Raw genomic sequence first — 14746 nt, forward strand, 5'->3', positions numbered from 1 at the left:
GGGTGGCTGCCCACAGAGGGCCCCACAGTAGCACTGGAAGGAGAGCAGTGATGCCTTAGCTCACATGGGGATGCTGCCCGACCTGGCACTCAGAGATGTTACCGCCAGCAGCTATGGGGACGCAGGAAGCCCGGTGAGTGACACCATGCCACCTGGGCCATGTGGGAGGGCACTGCTGACCATGGCCTCAGTTTTCATTCCGGTTCCAACTGTCCCGCCAAGAGCTGACAGGCTCCTCTTCCGAATGGCACAGATATTTTCTTTATGTGGGTGAACACATTCCTGCTTGTTTCTGTCGGCCCTGTTGTCGCTCATTATGTGTTTTCGCTTTACAACCTGTGCTTGCTGCTCTTCCAGTTTAACTTAGGAGCAGCCCTGATTTTCTGCATTTCTAGTTGTCAGCGTTCACTGGGGCTTTCCAGCTGATGCTAGGGGTAAAGATCCTGCCTGCCAGTGCAACAGAGAACAAGAGATGTGGGTTCAATTCCTGGGTCAAGAAGATGCCCTGGAGGAGGGCATGGCAACCCACTCCAGTATTCTTGCCTGGAGAATCCCATGGACAGAAGAGCTAATGGGCTATAGTCCCTGGGGTCGCAAAGAGTCAGACACAACTGAAGCAGGTTAGCACACACTCAGGTTTTAGTTCAGTCACTCAACTGTGTCCGACTCTTTGCCACTCCATGGACTGCAGCACTCCAGTCTTTCCTGTCCTTCACTATCTCTTGGAATTTGCTCCAACTCATGTCCATTGAATCATCATGCCATAGAACCATCTCATTCCTGTTGTATCCACCAGAGAGGTGGCTGGGGCTTGGCAAAGTGCCTGGTCCCGCTGCGTGGGTGTGAACCTGCCCTCACCGCTCCCTGACCGTGTGACCGTCACTGTGTCCTTCTCTGTAAACTGGGAGGGGGCAGCACCTGCTTGTTAAGGAGCACACACAGCATCTGGTATATAATCAAGGCACCATCCATCTCAGCATTGTATTTATTAATAATAGGGACAGCATTTAATAACCTGCTCCTTTTTCTCTCTTGTCACTTAACTGTGCTCTAGACCACATCTGCCCTACTTAACCCTGTAAATCCCACACCCAGCACAAACAAGACTCAACAAATTTGTGGCTGAAGAGGCAGGAACATACCCTGTCCTCAAGGAGATGAAGCCAAGCGAGATGAGGACCTAATGATAACCCTGTGTGATGAGGGGACCCCAGGAAGACCTGCGTGACTGTAGGGTGGGGTGGCGGGCATGGGCAGAACCCCTGATGAGCTCCTGGGGATGGGGAAGGTGGCAGGAAGGAGGGCGGGCTGTTCCTTGTGGAGTGTCCACAGATTGTACTTCACCCCTCATTGATGAGCACTTAGGCCGTTTCCAAACACGTGTCACTGTTAGGAGGAAACAATCATTACCCAGCTCCTACTCAATCAATTTCGTAGAATATGTTTCTAGCATTGGAGTACAATCATCTGCTTTATTCATTCCATGCTCCGTTCATCCACACATCCAGCCAGCCATCTGTTCATCCATCCATCCACTCACTTATCAATCCATCCATCCATCCACCCATCCACTCATTAACTCATCTGATCATCTCAGATCCACTGAGAAGACAGACGCCTCCTCTGCTCCTGCTCCCAGGAGGACTCCCAGTGTGAGTGACAGGAGCCTCGTGGGGACAACAGGGGAGACAGAGAAGGGACATGCCTGCAGGCCCTCCTCCCTGTGAATGGTGAAGCACCCACCTGGTCCTAACGCCTCCTTGCTGGGGTGTTCAGGCCGGCCCTTTTCCTTCTTGCGAAACAAGCGGCTGATGGAGGACTAGATGCCCTTCTTCTTCGGGGCTTTGTGCAGCGAGTCCTGCCTGCTGGTGCTGCTGCTGGGGTTGTTCCCGGGCTTGTCCTGAGAGCCTGTCAAGCTTTGAGAGAAAACAACCTTTAACTGGCACCCTCATGCAAACACACACCCCTCCACAAGAGCTACTGATAGAAACGGGCACCCAGCAACACCCCCACCTCAACCTCGCAGCAGATAGTGGAGTCTCCTTCACCAAATACACTCCACACAAGCAATGCAGGCTCCTGGACACAGACAACCACCCCGGGAAGCTGAGATTCTCTGCCTCGAGCTCTTCCCCGAGGAGGGCTTGACTCCAAGCCAGCTGGTGCAGAGGGCGCTCCGACCCTCCCTCAGGGTCGCTGCTCGAAAGGTGACAACGCTCCAGGAGAAGGCAAGCTCCCCTGCTCTGGGCAGTTCCCCCGCCTCCTGCAGGGTGACAATCCCCGGCCGTGGCAGGACAGCGATGGTCACCGTGCAGGGCTGCTGGTCAAGTGACCACACGTGCCCTCCATCGAGTGCTGCCTGGCTCAGGACGGGAGCTCAGGTGGTGGTCTGAATGATGACAGTGTCAGTCACAGGAAGGGACAGAGTCTCCTGAGAGGAGACCCCTGAAGAAAAGGGAGGGACCCTCAAGAGTGAACCCGAGAGGCATCAGGCCGTCACCGTCAGGAACGTGCCCCAGGCCGGGCAGACCTCTATCAAGAGCAGGAAGAAAGCTCCCATAGGAGTCAATCTGTAGAGAAGGACATTTTCTAAAATCACTGAGGTCACTGAGCTCTTCTTCCCCAGCACCTGAAGTTCACCATTAAACACCCGCACTGAACCCAACGGTATTCCTTTAAAATCATCCTTGCAACTCTTTGAAGACACGAGGTGCAGGGCTCCTGAAACCGACGATGCACACACAGGCCGCTTACTTGTGGGCATCCCTGATGTCCTCGTGGGTGGCTGTGCGCAGCGACCCCGTGTGCAGGCGGTCCAGCCGAAGGGACCATGGCGAGGCGGGGGTTGAGGTTTCACATTTGATGGTGGTCTTGTCATCTCCTACTTCTTCCTGTAAAGCTGGCAGCTGAGGGAGGTAAGTGTAAAATTGACTAACAATAGACTGTTTTGAAAATGGCAATCACACAGGCTTTACATTATAACCAGAAACTTATTTGAAAATCTATTAGCTATGCTTTCCCCCAAGTACAAAAAAACCCCTTGTCCTAGCTTAACGCCATCTTAAAGGACTGTCTTGTTCAAGAGAAGCGGACCTATGGGGCAGTGAGAGTATATGACTGAGTGCACAGACCCTGGACGGGAGCCTCCCTACAGCCAGGCTCCGCCCTCCCTGGAATCCAGCAACCAGATGGCCCTGCCAGGCAGGACAGCAGAGAGATGCCGGCCCTGTGAACCCTGCATGGCATGAACTGCCCTGATGAAAGGACTGTGCTCATCGCCAGATGCTGCTCAGAAGCACCACAGCTAAAGTAAGTAACCTCTCAGCAAAGCCATCCAGATCTTTCTGTTTGAAGGAGAAAAAGATACGTTTGTGCCACCACCCAAGATCATTTGTAGTGATGATGCAGGTTAGTGGAACCCATGTCAACAAGAGAAACACAGAAAAGGTACCTAACCTCTCCACGCGAACACCATGTGCCTGGTAACATACAGACTGGGGGCTACCCACTGAAGTGCTTACACACAGTTCGAGTGTCATTCGCTCACAGTGGTTTCCATAAAGCACCCCCAGGTCTTCACTAAGAGATGATCTTGTATCATCCTAGAGGGGTGGGAGGTTCAAAAGGGAGGAGATATATGGGTACCTATGGCTGATTCATGTTGAGGTTTGACAGAAAAGAAAATTCTGTAAAGCAATTATCTTTCAATTAACAAATAAACTAATTAAAAAAAAACAAGAGATGATCTCCTGGACTCCCAGCTTTTCTGGTGGTCTTGGGTGTGAGGACAGGAAAGACAGTGTGGGGAACAGATTAACCCCTCAGGGTCCAGACAGGTCTCACTGATACATCTGGCTGTGTGGTTAAGCCAGGGGAAGTTTGAGGAAACATGCATGGCATGTATTTGTATAAACAATGAGTGTGTTGTTTTAACCAACTAACCTGTACCTTTATAGTGGGATTCTGTAAAGAGTACTGATCCCGTGCAGCCCCACAGGAGCTTGGTGACAACAAAGTGACTTGGTGCAAAATACAGCTGAACTCGTTTAACAGTAGCTGGATAAACTGGGCACCCTCCCCTGAGCTCCAACAAGAACCCTCAGACAACAGAAGGCTACAAAGGCTAGAAATTATCCACATGGAACTTAACAGGGATCAATCTCAAATTCAAGTTAAAATAAGCATTTATAAAAATCAGAAAACAACAACGAACAGAGCAGGGAAGTGACACAGCTGGGCTGACTATGGACTCAGTGGAGACAAACACCTGCCTCAGAGTCAGGGACCATGCCAGCCCCTTCGCCCGGACCTCCTCCTGAGGAAGGCCTCTGGGTCCACAGCCTGGCCACCGTCCCCCAGGAGGGGACCCACCCCACTGGTGTCCAGGTGGCCAGGATGGGCAGAGCCGTGTCCACTTAACAGGAGGGCAAAGCAGGACAGAGTGGGCGAGTGGCCACCCAGGTCACCAACCCCAGGGGGACAGCGCTGCTCTGCTGTGCCCAGAAGAAGGGCTCCGGGGCACTGAGCTGCCTGAACTGGAGCGCGGCCACCCCAGTCCTGCAGGAAGGCCCAGGAGTGCTCGGTCAGCGGGCTGGGAGCAGGAGAGGGACAAGGCAGGCCAGCCCTTGGGGCAGTGGACTCCAACAACAAGGGCTCAACCAAGTGACCAAAGGGGAGCGGAAGCGAGCTCCCTCCTGATGCTCCTGCCATCAGGGATGCCGGGATGGACACGAGAGCCTCTGGAGGAAAGCAGGCCGGACGGCACCACGGTTAAGTGTCCAGGCTCTGATCAGACCAGTCCGTACCGCACTGCTGGGTGTGAGAGCCTGGGCAGGGTGCCCGGCCTCGCTAAGCCCCAGTGTCTCTGTCTGCTAAATGGGGATAGCAGCAGCCTGGACCTCACCTGGGGATGAGATGACAGACTCGGAAAGCACGTGCCTGGAGCACAGAGTCTCCTGCACACTGCTACCCACCATCATTAAATTGGCTTCCCGCAAATCTAACATCTATGGCTCTGATTCAGTCATTTCTTATAAGAAAACCCTAAGCGGAAATTCCATGGTGGTCCAGAGGTTAAGACTTGGCACCTTCACTGCTGGGACACTGGTCTGATCCCTGGCTGGGGAACTAAGATCCCATAAGCTGTGCAGCATGGCCAAAAATGTAAGTAAAGAAAAATTTAAAAATAATAAATAATACTATGTCTATTATAAACAAGCATGAGATCATCAGAAGGCAAACAAGTGGGAGAAAGGCAAACAAGCGGGAGAAAGGCAAACTGTTACAATTGTCCCAACGAATGACCTATTTCCAACAGAACCATCAGCGCATTTTAAGTGGTGGGTGAGTTTCATTACTTCCATTAAAACGTCAATTATTCACCAGGACATAACCACACAGTGTTCATTCACGTTAAACGATAAGGACTCTCTAATACTTCACAGAGAAACAAAGGCCTGCTAAATTACTAAACAGTTTACCTTTTGACGCTGCTTCCTTAAATCACTAGGCTGATAGATGCATGCAAAGAAATGAAGAGAAACCAGATTTATTGTGCCTTTGAAGCTAAAATTTCAAGAATCAGTACAGGCAAATACAGTAAAGCAAAAATGATTGCAAACATGTAAGTGACATGAAGATTTAGAGAACATGTGACTGGAAACAGAACATTTTTTTTGACCACAGAAGTTAAATCAGCTATTCAAAGTGACATGAAGATTTAGAGAACATGTGACTGGAAACAGAACATTTTTTAGAATATTTTTTTTGACCACAGAAGTTAAATCAGCTATTCAAAATTTACTAGAGAAACTATAAATTATTACCCAGGAAGATACAATGCTATTACAACATCATGATTCATTAAAGCACAGCATTCTGTACAACAAAGGGCCTTAACAGTTGTCTATTTTCAGCCAAACTTCTCTATAAGTTAGTTTCTCTTAATAAAAAAACATGTTATACTTTAAATTAGTAATTTAACTCATGCAGAAGTTACCATAATACCTACTTTAACATTGAACAAATCTAACCACCTATTAGACATTAATGTAAAATCCTGACATAGAATGTGATTTAAAATTTCTCAAAATAAATTCATTAAAGCAGGTTCCCTGTGAAAATATGTAAGAACGAAAGCTAGTATAATAGCAGGTGCAGTCTTTACATTTTATTAACCATAGAAGATACTTTTTTAAAGAGTTTCATAGAGACATTAACTGTGCAAAAGCTGATGAGATTTACAGTCTTAAATACAAGCACCGACACAGAAAGGATATTGTGTCAGTTCAGTTCAGTTGCTCAGTCATGTCCGACTCTTTGTGACCCCATGAATTGCAGCACGCCAGGCCTCCCTGTCCATCACCAACTCCTGGAGTTCACCCAAACTCATGTCCATTGAGTTGGTGATGCCATCCAGCCATCTCATCCTCTGTTGTCCCGTTCTCCTCCTGCCCCCAAGCCCTCCCAGCATCAGTCTTTTCCAATGAGTCAACACTTCACTTGAGGTGGCCAAAGTACAGGAGTTTCAGTTTTAGCATCAGTCCTTCCAATGAACACCCAGGACAAATCTCCTTTAGAATGGACTGGTTGGATCTCCTTGCAGTCCAAGGGACTCTCAGGAGTCTTCTCCAACACCACAGTTCAAAAGCATCAATTCTTTGGCACTCAACCTTCTTCACAGTCCAACTCTCACATCCATACATGACCACAGGAAAAACCACAGCCTTGACTAGATGGACCTTTGTTGGCAAAGTAATGTCTCTGCTTTTTAATATGCTATCTAGGATGGTCATAACTTTCCTTCCAAGGAGTTAGCGTCTTTTAATTTCATGGCTGCAATCACCATCTGCAGTGATTTTGGAGACCCCAAAAATAAAGTCTGACCCTGTTTCCACTGTTTCTCCATCTATTTCCCATGAAGTGATGGGACCAGGTGCCATGATCTTAGTTTTCTGAATGGTAAGCTTTAAGCCAACTTTTTCATTCTTCTCTTTCACTTTCAGCAAGAGGCTTTTTAATTCCTCTTCACTTTCTGCCACAAGGGTGGTGTCATCTGCATATCTAAAAGTCCATTAATTCTACACTTAAGAGGATCATTTCTTTATGTAAGCACAATCTCATTTATGAATTACACACGATATGTAGTTTAGGATCCATATACATTATGCTTGTAACTGCATGCTGCTGCTGCTGCTGCTAAGTCACTTCAGTCATGTCCCACTCTGTGCGACCCCATGGACTGCATCCACCCAGGTTCCTCCGTCCATGGGATTTTCCAGGCAAGAGTACTGCAGTGGGTTGCCATTGCCTTCTCCTGTAACTGCATAGTGATACACCAATGCAACTTACTGCTATGGGGGAAAAACACCATTTAATGAGACATGAAGACAAAGCACAGACAGGACCTAGGGCATACACCCTGTGGACCACAGCAGGGCTATGACCAGAGCAAGTGAGGGGATGGGGGAGGGGAGATGGATGGGTAAACTACAGCCTCGGGGATGGGGGAGGGGTCTGGATTGACGATGACTAAGCAGACAACAGGATGAGACAGGAAATCAAAACCAATGATGAAAGCAGACACACCGTCAGAGAACTCCAACAGCAAGGAAAACATACAGAACTGTTCCTTAACAAATACTCGGAAAAAAATCAAGCATGAAACCACAGAGAAATCGTCAAAGAATTTTAAATATCAACTAATTAGCCAATGATGCTAATTATAAAAACAGTGGGTCAAAAGACCACCAAATGGACTAGTTACCACTTCACAGGCCACTAAAATGATTCACGGTTAATTTAATTATAAGCTGACTAACAATGCAGCTACCATGAAATGGGTGGTAACAGAAAAAAGTGATAATACAAGTCCAGTTACAAAGCAGAGTATTGTACACGTGATTTCATGGGGTAAATAGCAATGCACTCACAAAACCCAAGCTAAACACACAAGAAAGCTGGAACATGTGCTTTAGAGCTGCACACTCTGTCACCAAAAGCCCTAGGTTGTCATCCCATTTTTAGACTCGGAAAAGTGAGGCAGCCCGACGTCTTCCCTGGGCTTTAAACCTGGTTTCACATGCAGAGCTGGCCTGAGCGTGTGGCCAGGTCCATCAGCAAGCAGACCAGTGTGGATTCCTGGTTTTGTTCCCACCGCATGCCCTGCACCCTGCAGCCAGGCAGCCCCAATGGAAAATGTGCTGCACGCCTTTCCCACGCCATGAGAACTGCCTATGGTTACTTTCACGAAGCTGTCTGCTCCCTGAGAACAGAAACTTCCCTGCAGCTGCTGTGCCCAGCACAGGCCAGGCCCAACGTTACAGAGGTAGGCTCTGGCTGAGTTCATGATGATGTGCTAAGCCCATGGTCCAAGTATCAAGATGAATTTGTCGCTGTGCCATTGTGGAATGATTAAAGACTAGGCAGTTTAAAAAAGTTTAGACCTCTAAGCCTAGCAAATGCACCTGATTTTCTTCTAAGTAAAAAGAGAAAAACCAAAAAAACAAACAAAATAAAACCAGTGTCCTGGGGGAAGGATGAGGCAGGGAGGAGGCAGACACATACCCAAGTCACGATGCCCAGCTGGTCTCCCTCCCGTGCCGGGCAGTGCCTCCTCCTTCTGGGCTTGGGCAGGGGCGGGCAGGAGCCGGCACCTGAGGAGGTGGGATGCAGGTTGAGGGAGCTCACTGATTTAAAACGACGGAGGGTGCCGCCCTCTCTGCTCTCAGTCTCCTCGGCCCGCTGCTCCGTGTTCTCCTTCTCTTCTTCGATCAACCTAAAATAGAATAAAACCCGTCACCTGCCTTTTGTCAGCACAGGAATGTGGATAAACCAAAAAATTGAATCAGAGTAAAGAAATAAGTAAACACAGCAAAACTCCACCTGGAAAAACTCAACTCGAAACTGAAAACACAACATAAAAAGAAAATACACGGTGATGCTATCCACCCCGAATACCACCAGGTGATTAGAGTCAGAATCTGTCTTTTCCTGGACAAAGGGGTACTGAAGAGATCCTGCAGCTCTGAGCCACAAGGCTAGTTTACTAGTCATTAAAATACCCCAGGTGGGCGGGTCCTCAATCATAAAGAGAAATGACATCTGATGCCCACCACTACAGCCTTCATTCTTTTTTAAAATGAAAGGATTCAAACGACAAACCCTTAACTGAAATTACATGATGACTGATCAAACTTACCTCTTTATGTGTGGCATCTAATTCTTCAACAAACTACACCTTTCAAGTGCTACTCGTAATCGCACTCTCAACTCAAATAAAAGGGGCCGAGTCACTGTGTGTTGATGTGTGTATATACGTTAGTACACTTCTTAGTGTATACTCACCCTAATACATGGATACTGTAACAGAATACCTTTAATGTCTCTCATTGATCTTAAAGTCAAGAAAATCTGCTTGTTAACAGCTTTAAATTCTAAGTTTGAGAGAACAAAATGTTATCCTAAATTAATTCTATTACCCAATTTTTATCTGCAAGTTGATATACAAAATAGAATAAATCTCGAGACATTCATGCCAACTAATACTTTTTAACTAGGGACTTCCCAGGTGGCTCAGTGGTAAAGAATCTGCCTGCCAACGCAAGAGGGCAGGTTCAATCCCTGGGTCAGGAAGATTCCCTGGGGTAGAAGATGGCCAGCCACTCCAGTATTCATGCCTGGGAAACCCCATGAAGAGAGGAACGTGGTGGGCTACAGTCCACAGGGTTGCAAAGATTCGGACATGACTGAGCATGTACGCAGGCAACGCTTTTTAACCATGTAAAACTCTGACTTCTTACAGAAAAAAATGTATATACAAGAATTCAAGAAGCTCAAAAGTCAACCAGTTACATAAATACGTGCATCATCCACCTAACAAGGCACCAAGTGTACAAATCCAGGACGGCCGGGTGGTGGGTACCTTCTCGTCCAGGGACTTGTAGTGCTCAAACAGCAACTTCAGCGCCCTGAGCACCTCCACCTCGCTGGTCATGCCTGCTGGGGACTGCGCCTGCCGCCTGCCCGCCATCATCTGGAGGGATGGCACGGACCGGGAAACCGGGCTCTCCAGGTGCTCCAGCAGCAGCTGCAGGGCGGCGCCAAAGGAGCACCTTCAACCTCATGCTCGAATTCAGGCCATAACTCCTCTCAGCCTCCCACTATAGCTGGAAACATGCTAAGGCATGGCGGAATCCCGCAAGTTCAGTCTGAAGTTAGAGTGGACTTCCCCAGGGGCCCAGTAGTTAAGACTCCACACTTCTACAGGGACCAGGGGTTTTAATCCCTGGTCGGGAAACTAAGATCCCACACAAAGTGTAGCGTGGACAAAAACCTAAGTTAAGAGAACTCCCCCCTCAAATGTACTAAAATTACATTAGCTCTCATCATAAATTTGAAGCAAGGCATGAGAACCCCAAACTGATCCACCCTGGTCTGCTCAGTGGGAAGATGTGACAAATGACTTGAAAATCAGACAGAGTTTAAAGACAGCAACATGGAGGCTAGCGGTGACCCCCGCAGGGCAAATGTCAACACGTGAGGATCCCCCTACTGACCCTGGTGTTGTTTCTTTCTGTTCTCAGGTCTGCAATTTCTTCTTCTCTTCTACGAAGTTGCTCCTTACATATTCGTAGTTCTCGCGGAGGAGTTGGAAACTCCTAGCAAACAGTGAAATGGGAAACTAAATGCAAACCTAAATTGAAAAGACAGCAAGACTGTGAAGACTAACCCTGTCAAGTCTCTCCAGGCTCCACACAAAGGATCTCCTTGCCCCTCCAGAGAAGAGGGGATCCACTGACCCCAAGACCACACAGACCAAGACAACTCAGACCGGCCTTCAGCCTCCACCTCGACCTGGCAGGCACACGGCAGGGGAGAACCTGGAATCCAAGCCTGCCTTCTCAAGACCCAGGGACGTCTGAGAAGCTTTCCAAAACAGAAACCTAAGAACAAAGCGGATAAAGAGATTCTTAAATGACACACAGACCAATGACCTAGAGCCACTGAGGAGAGTGAAGAAAAAAACGACACCACCAGGCTTTGGAGTGTTCCTCTGGGAAAAAGGCAGATTGCACCCCAAGGCCATCTGTTAGCCTGACTCCACTGAAGCCACTCAGTCATTCAATCAACTGGTTAAAATATTAAATTGACGTTATATGTATTTTACCATAATTTGCGTGCATGCAGGGCCATCCACGTGGTGAACTTGCTCAAACTGAACCACACGGAGTCTTCCATTCTTCTATTTTTCTTGGCAGAAATTAAAAATTCCTGAGCTACATATCCCCTACTACATCCTGAGTGTTCAGCACCCACAACAGTGCCCAGCACTTGTAAGAGGCATGTAGTAGACATGTGTATCTATGAGGGTGTATGTCATACACGTAAGCAGTAGGTACCCATAATTAAAATACTGGACACACTGGTTTGTGCTTTGTAAGACGGGTGACATTAACAGGCTTAGCCTTTCTACTTCAAGGACTGACTCTCTAGCCCGATCCTCATGCCCCAGAGACTCCTCCAGCCAGTGTTTCCCTTCTTGTGGAGCCCCCACTCATCCTCCAGGCAGCAACTGCACAACCTCTTACAAGGAAAACTGCTGAGGTCAATCCTGCCCACTAAAGCCAAATCGCCCTGGCCGGCAGGGCCCACAGCCATGCTAACGAAACGAAACATAACCCCAACGCTTCACCAGGTAAGGGCCAATCCTACAGGACCAGCCCCCGGCTGCTCTCACCTCAGGCCACTCTCCTTCCACGACTTGGGCCGAAGCCAAGTTCTTCCTTGTCTTGGCCTTTGCCTTGGGGTTGCAGCACTGGAATAACCTCCACAGATGGGCCCTTCTGCGACCCATCCTCGCGGATGGGGGCAGCTCCCTACTTGGGGGCAACCCTTGTTTCACGGTAGGATACCTCAGCTCCTGACCTATCACCACCGATCTCACACTACGACCACCACTATTTTACACTACGACCACTGCTCTCACACACACCACTCTCACACACACCACTCTCACACTACGACCACTGCTCTCACACACACCGCTCTCACACTATGACCACTGCTCTCACACTATGACCACCAGCACCGCTGTCTCAAGGAGAAATGGCACGAAGGCTCTGCCTCCAGCACATCTCCCAGGAGCCCAGAACCGGAACCCGCTCAGTCACAAGGGGCTCCATGGTAATGGGGGCTGGGCTCAGACCCACCATCAAGGGTGCAGAGAGGGGGAAGGGGCTGCCAAAAAGACGTCAGGTGAGTGTGGGGTGCAGAAGGAAGGCCGTGCCCATGGCTCAGGCCCCCTGTCAAACATGACCCTGCAAGGCACTGGGTCACAGTTGAACCGACCAGTATAAACTGCTTCAGAAACCACCACCCCTGGGAATGAGCATGTCTTCTAAGTGGGCTCAGCCCCCTCTAACCCCCAAACAAGCCTCCAGTGAGGCTACTGAAGGGCACCCCTGAACTCAAGGGCGTCCCCAGAACCCACCCGGCTGAGGACGACTCACCGCACTAGCTGCCCCTCACTCTCATCCTAAGCTCGGTCCTCCCTGTCGGACTCCCTCACTCGAGCTCAGCAAGGGCTTGACCAAGCTCTCTCCAGGCACTTAAAATGAACCCACAGTGGGTACAGGCGTTCATTCAACCTGCTGCAAATTCACCCTCTAAACTTCGATCCTGGGCTGCCAGATGACTCTGCCCCGTGGGGGCTGCATGGTGGAGGTTCAGGGGTGTTCCTGCCTCGAGTCGTGACAGCCAGTGCCTCCTAGACCCCGCCAGGTGCTGCCCCACCCTCCGCCCCTGAGTCTCCCACCCCTCTCCTGGCCCCACTCCCACCCTCGCGGCTTTCCACTCGCCAGGGCATAGGCCACACTGCTCCTGGCTCAGCCCAGACCTCTGCTGTCACTTGAGGGCCTCGGTCCCCAGGGTGCTTGGGGCCCTATATCCACCCATCTCGGCAATTACCGACTCTGGGAGAGACAGAGTACAGTTTGGGGTCCCGTCCGCAGTTCACCCTGACCATGTTCTCTGTTTCTGGCTTTATCTATTGGTGTTCTCTGAGATATGTTTTTAAAATCTCAACTGTTGCTTTCAAAAAGACTGTAAAGTCACTCTGCTAAACTTTAAGAATAAAGTTTTCATTTTCAACCTTAAAGTGACACTGGAGGGAAGACTAAAAGCAGTCATTTTTTCAAACTGAAAAAGAAAACCCACATGTGACCATGTCACAGAATACAGGTCACGTCACGTCCATTGAGTCAGCGATGCCATCCAGCCATCTCATCCTCTGTCGTCCCCTTGTCCTCCTGCCCCCAATCCCTCCCAGCATCAGAGTCTTTTCCAATGAGTCAACTCTTCACATGAGATGGCCAAAGTACTGGAGTTTCAGCTTCAGCATCATTCCTTCCAAAGAAATCCCAGGGCTGATCTCCTTCAGAATGGACTGGTTGGATCTCTTTGCAGTCCAAAGGACTCTCAAGAGTCTTCTCCAACACCACAGTTCAAAAGCATCAATTCTTCGGTGCTCAGCCTTCTTCACAGTCCAACTCTCACATCCATACAGGACCACCGGAAAAACCATAGCCATGACTAGATGGACCTTAGTTGGCAAAGTAATGTCTCTGCTTTTCAATATGCTATCTAGGTTGGTAGTAACTTTTCTTCCAAGGAGTAAGCGTCTTTTAATTTCATGGCTGCAATCACCATCTGCAGTGATTTTGGAGCGCCCCCCCCACCCCCCACAAAATGTCTGACACTGTTTCCCCATCTATTTTCCATGAAGTAATGGGACCGGATGCAATGATCTTCATTTTCTGAATGTCGAGCTTTAAGCCAACTTTTTCATTCTCCATTTTCACTTTCATCAAGAGGCTTTTTAGTTCCTCTTCACTTTCTGCCATAAGGGTGGTGTCATCTGCATATCTAAGGTTATTGATATTTCTGCGGGCAATCTTGATTCCAGCTGGTGTTTCTTCCAGTCCAGCATTTCTCATGATGTACTCTGCAGGATGAGATGGCTGGATGGCATCACTGACTCGATGGACGTGAGTCTGAGTGAACTCCGGGAGTTGGTGATGGACAGGGAGGCCTGGCGTGCTGCGATTCATGGGGTCGCAAAGAGTAAGACCCAACTGAGAGACTGGACTGAACTGACTCCCTCTTCAGCCTTCTCATCCACCACCAGCAGCCCATCATCGCAAGGCCTGCCCTGGGCCGGCAGGGGCAAAGGAAGAGGGGAGACCGGCTCCTGTCTCCAGGCCGCGTGGGCTGCTTGCTCCACCTCCTTCCCAAGGTCACGTGGCACTGAAACAGCCCAGGCAAGCTGGGGATTCTGATCAGAAAAACAACCGTGGTACCAAGCAAGGACCCCTGGTTCTTGTTTTTCCCGGTATCAAATAAACTTGATCAATACAATTACATATGGCTTCAGATCACAGAAGACACCCAGGGTGTCTCCACTTCCAGTGACAGATGCAAGCAGCTTGTAGGTCAGCCTACGAAGAGCTAGAAAAGCTAAATACAGTTTAAAAGAGGTCCTTGCTGCTGGTAAGTCACTTCAGTCATGTCCGACTCTGTGCGACCCCATAGACGGCAGCCCACCAGGCTCCCTCATCCCTGGGATTCTCCAGGCAAGAACACTGGAGTGGGTGGCCATTTCCTTCTCCAATGCATGAAAGTGAAAAGTGAAAGTGAAGTCGCTCAGTCATGTCCGACTCTTGGTGACTCCATGAACTGCTGCCTACCA

General features: G+C 49.1%; 1 long non-coding RNA gene across 1 annotated transcript; it reads right to left on the reverse strand.

Moving 5' to 3' along the window:
- Positions 1 to 384: 384 nt before the first annotated feature.
- LOC120865808 lies at positions 385 to 8693 on the reverse strand. Its single transcript, XR_005721513.1, has 4 exons — positions 8566 to 8693; positions 2755 to 2906; positions 1744 to 1916; positions 385 to 447 (listed from the first exon to the last, which is right to left on the reverse strand). It is a non-coding gene; the product is annotated as an uncharacterized LOC120865808 (long non-coding RNA).
- Positions 8694 to 14746: the final 6053 nt, after the last annotated feature.

This window comes from Oryx dammah, unplaced genomic scaffold, assembly GCF_014754425.2.
Source record: "Oryx dammah isolate SB20612 unplaced genomic scaffold, SCBI_Odam_1.1 HiC_scaffold_7, whole genome shotgun sequence".
NCBI classification, from domain to species: domain Eukaryota; kingdom Metazoa; phylum Chordata; class Mammalia; order Artiodactyla; family Bovidae; genus Oryx; species Oryx dammah.